This window comes from Saccostrea cucullata, unplaced genomic scaffold, assembly GCF_032062105.1.
Source record: "Saccostrea cucullata isolate Sc308-1 unplaced genomic scaffold, CSIRO_AGI_Scuc_v1 ctg7747, whole genome shotgun sequence".
NCBI classification, from domain to species: domain Eukaryota; kingdom Metazoa; phylum Mollusca; class Bivalvia; order Ostreida; family Ostreidae; genus Saccostrea; species Saccostrea cuccullata.
The window spans coordinates 71317-76840 of record NW_026936943.1 but is presented as its reverse complement, the minus strand read 5'-3'; positions in this window follow the sequence as shown (position 1 = coordinate 76840).

Genomic DNA, 5524 nt, shown 5'->3' with positions numbered 1-5524 from the left:
AAGCTCTTTGATCAACTCTTAATAAATAATGAACACCCTTTATTAAAAACAGCAGTTTATTAGCAATGTAATTCGATATGTGGGTGGTATTTTTCTTAATATACCGGTATACATGTAGATTGCTTTCCTTTTGTGTTTCACTACGACAGAATTCAATTTCATACTCTCTGTAATTTGAATTTCTGTAGTGTCTCATTAAGCTCAAATTAAAATGAACTAGTGCATGCAAAGTTCTCTCATCCCACATGTTTAACAATAAATGAGCTATCCCCGAAAGGCAATCACTTTCTATATTGTCGATTCCATTCGTTTGGAAAATATACTAAAAAACTGAAAATAGTTTGATACGCTTCGGGAAAATGTGTATGAAAGATATGACGTTCTAGTTAACCCTCAGCCTTTTTATTTTAACTTTAACTTAAAAATTTTAATTAGATATAATAATGCCACAGGTACTTGTGGACAGGACCCCCCCCCAGGCTTATTGGACATTTTTAAAAAAGAATTATATTTATTATACTTATTCATCATGTGTACAATATGAAAAAATCGTCAAAACCCCAAAACAATCCCTCCAGAAAAAAATTTACCCCACTATACATACCTTATAATGTATAGTGGGGTATATTTTTTTTCTGGAGCGATTGTTTTGGGGTTTTGACGATTTTTTCATATTGTACACATGATGAATAAGTGTAATAAATATAATTTTTGAAAAAAATGTCCAATAAGCCCCGGGGTTGAATTTCGGGGGAGGAGGGGGGGGGGGGGGGTCCTGTCCACAAGTACCTGTGAATAATGCAGCACTTTTGTGAAAGTATTAAACAATTATATTAACATTTCTGAATTTCTTTATCCGAGATAAAACTAAAATAGTAACAAGAGGCCCAGGGGCAACATCGCTCACCTGAGCACTGTGAGTAGGAAAATTTAAATCAGTTAAGTACCCCCGGTATTGAAAAGCTTAAATGCAAAAGTCCCTACCTACTCCTAAAAAAGAGGAGGGGGTTATAATTTGAACGGTCCTTCATTTGAAGAGACGTGAATCCCCTTACCCAAGGATACTCTGTGAACCCAAGTTCAGTTGAAATTTAGCCCAGAAATTCTGAAGAGGAAGATGAACTTGTAAAAAGGAGGTGCAGAGACACAGACATACATGGCACGTAGGGTTTGTAGCTCATGAATTTCTGAATGGGGAATCAAGAGTGTATATATAACAAATACAGCCTTTTTGCGGGGGGGGGGGGGGGGGGGGGGGGGGGGGTCATGAGGGCTTGTGTGATTAATTTATCCACCAATGCCTTTGACATTTATGCAAAATTTTCATACCAGCCAATTGCTTGATCAGATCATGATCCTAAAACCAAATAATTATAGACAGTTATTTCTTATATAAATAAGCATTACTTCATATAAAATATTTATTCTTTTTTAATTGGAAAGCTATAAAATTATTTTTTTCATTACGTTCAATTTTAATTTCCTTACTTGTACCAGCATACAAACTGAAAAAAAAAGTTTTATCTGGCCAATTTACATACACAAATATATTAAGTAATTCTTAAATTATTCATCACAATATAATACAGTATAAAAATTTAAAATAATATAATGATAAATAAACATCAGTGATGAGTCAAAAATTGAGAATTGCTATATGGGAGTGAATGGCATTCACTTTCAGGAAGAAAATCTACTGGGGTTTAATTAAGCAGAACTGATGAAACATTCAGAAGACCCAGACCATATCAGTCAGTCACTTCAAAAATCCTCCTCCTTGATCTCTCTTTGTTATTCCCAACCTGAAAATAATAACCAACAAACAACCATAAATCAATTCAGTCATCACATTAAAATTTATGTGAAGATGCACTTTCTAAAACAGCCTCTTGAGAATTTTTCACTGATATGGAGACGCCACTACCTGCCAGTGGAGAGCTGTACATTTTGTCCTTATATGCTCAGCACTGAAAGCCATTGAGCATTGAGGTTTTTTTTTGTATCAGCACCAACTGCGACATAGGCCCGTGGTTTATACGTCCTCTTATAAAGAAGATTTAATAATGACCCAGCCCATTTTTTTCCTTAACAAAAGTTAAGATCCATTTTGTGTTTTTCAAAAAGAGTAGGTTTAGTGGGGGCAACCAGAGATTTAACACAAAAATCTTTCAAACATAGAAAGATCATAAGAACCTAACTTATAATAGCTCAATTATGGCTGAAATATTGCTGATGAAGCTTTAAACAATATCAATCATTCAATCTTTTTCTTAATTACCTCCCTTTTAAGTTTTAAGGAGATTTAGCCCATCATTTCTGAGCTAAGGATTCTTTATACCGAGTTTGCTTAAAATTGGTCCAGTGGTTCTGGAGAAGTTGAAAATGTGAAAATACAGATGGACGATCAACAGATGGATGGATGGATGATAGGTGATCAGAAAAGATCACGAGAGCATTCAGCATATGTGAGCTAAACAGAGAATGGGACTTTCAGTATTTGCAATATACATGCAGTCAGTATATCCATGTATGAAACACTGAAGTTCAACTGCTTTGGAGTTCAATATCATAATGATAAAATCTATACTTGAGGAGTACAAATTTCCCAAGCCTGAAGGGTGATGTGAAAATTTTGTACCTCAAATTTGGATTCAAATTTCTCGTTTTGACCAAAAAAAGTCATAATTTTTTTTAATAAAATGATTCAATGATTGAAAGATTAAAAGAACATCTAACAGATGCCCATGTCATAAAAATTGATTACACTGAAGTCCTAGCCAAACACTGGGAGAAACTGAGCTAAACAAGAGCTTTCTAAAACACTTATGCCCCCTCCCCCAAATAATTGAAGTCCAAGGGGCATAACTCTGTCAAAAATGACTCGATCTTACCCGAAACAAAACCTTACCTAGATATTCATATGAGAAATCTTTATTTCAAATTTCATTTCAGTATGTGCAACCACTACAGAGAAAATGAAAAGGAACTGCAAATAACTGGAATTTTTCTAAGTCCAAAGGGCATAAATTAACTCTGTCAAAAATGGCTCAATTGTACCCAAAACAGAACTTGACCTAGATATTATTATGATAAATCTGTTACTATGAAATTTCATTTAATATTTGCTACCTCTGCAAGGAAAATGATTGAAAACAGCAAATAATTGAAATTTTTCTAAAAGTCCAAGGGGCATAACTCTGTCCGAAATGGCCTGATCATACCTGAAACAGAACTTATTGACCTAGATATTTGTCACTCTTATGATATATCTGTATACGTACATGTACCAAATTTCATTTCAGTATGTGCAACGACTGCAAAGAAAATGAATGAAAACATATTATATATATAAGTGGACCGACAAACCAACAGACAGCTACAATTTAGCAATATGCGTTCCCTTCTTTGAAGGGAACATAAATATGCCAATAAAAATGTGTGTTAGCATTTTTTTTGCAAAAATTGTGATACAGTGGACCCTCAGATATCTGGATGCCAGATATCCTGATGCTTCAGGATTTGGACAACTTTTCATCGGAACAGAATTTTTAAATGTAATTTTGTCTTGTTTAACTGGTAATTCAGATATCCGGACGCTTCACATATCCAGACAAACTGACTCGGAACCAAAGCGTCTGGATAAATGAGGCTCCACTGTACATGTAAACAGAAGAAAGTCTCCTTAATTTTGATTTGATGAACTAAAAGCCAGGAACTGGTTTTCAATCGATACCAAAGCACCCACGAGCTTCTATTAAATCGAGTTTAAAACTGTGACTTTCTACATGTATGTAGTGAAATAAACTTTCTTCAAAATTTCTTGTTTGATTTTGTCTGTTTGTTTTAATGCTGTGTGTCGATGATACGTAATTACGCTCAAAGAAACGTGTGGAATGTCGAATTCTAGTAAAGGCGTAGTTAAACTAGTTTCCCTTCACATTAATTACAGACCTGAGTAATAATGCCATCAAATTTAGAGTGTATTCACAAAATAGGTATGTGTGGCTGTCCTACTTTCAGTTTCTCGCACACCCTCTTCTTTTATGGTAGCAACCGAGGCCTTCCGAATATACTTGCAATTTACATAGACCCCCGAGATATTCCGAAAACACATTTGGGAGGCATCGGGAATCAAACCAAATCACAGAACAGGTGAGTTTCGACGCAAACGATGATTTTTGTCTTTGAGCTAATGAAATGAATAAAAGAGAAGTTAAGATTTACACAAAACTGAATATGCGATAAAGATTTTGAACGATAATGAGGAGTGAATGATGTTATTTATTTTAAACAAACATTGCATAAGACATCCACGTGCTTACGAGTAGACCTTGACTGCACTGCTATTTATGCTAAAAAAGGAATGTTGTGTGTTAACTTTGTAAAGGTGTATATTTAAGTGAATAAAAAATCAATAAAATGAAAACTTTTTAAGAAATTTAAAGATAAGGTACTTTTCTTTGCACCTATGGTTTAGCTCAACTTCAATATGATGGAGCTTTCTACAGGTCCAGCACAATCTCTTGATTAAGCTATATAGCTTTAAAAAGCTATATAGCTTTATCAAGCTATTCAAAATAGCTTGATATGCAATTTTTCACAAAAACGTTTTTTTTTAAGAAATAAACAAAAAGTCGCAAATATTTGACTATTCAGATATGTTCTATAGACTATCAAAACTACAGCCTAAATCATAAAAAGTACTAACATTGCTGCTGTTGAATACTTTTAAGCAAAATATGAATTTCCATTGTTTGAGTAACTGTGTGTCCGGTGAGGCTTGGGTAAGTATGATTGCTTCTCATTGTGCTGAACTGTTACTAATCAATTATCCTGTTGGCCATGACTGGCCTCCTTTATAATTTCATTCAAGAAATAACTGTGTGGTCACTCATCAATAGCCCCAAAACTTTAAAAACTGAGAGTACAAAGTCTCTCAAGGAGACGCAATTTGGTGAGTGATTTTTACATGCATTGTATTCAGAAGAGTACAAAGTCTAATATTTCCACTGCACCAAGGTGCGACTTATAGCACATGTTGAAAAAATAACACATTTGAGAAAAAAGTCTGAGAAAATAGCTTAATCAAGCTATTCTGAATAGCTTAATAAAGCTATATAGCTAAATCAAGCTATATAGCTTAATCAAGAGATCGTGCTGGACCTGTTCTAAAGGCTAGTATAGCCGTATAGGCTTAGCTGCAGGATTGTAGCTCACTTCAGTTATTAGAAAATTCGGACAGTTAAAGCAGAGAGCAACTGATCCAAGCAATGATTTATGTCGTCAATGTTTGTTTTTGTCTCTGTCCCAACTTTCTCAAGCAGATCGAGAGCTTTAAATTATGCAGTTTTGCAGCTACAAAAAAAAAATATTGACTGACACTTGTGACAGGTGAGGTGAGTGTCATTCAGCCAACTATTGGAAAAAGTGTTAATTAGTTATGCACAAAAGTCTGCTGTTTCTCCATGGTTTTCAATCTGCCTTTTCCTTCTTTTAAATAGGTCTGTAATATTATCTGAAAAAT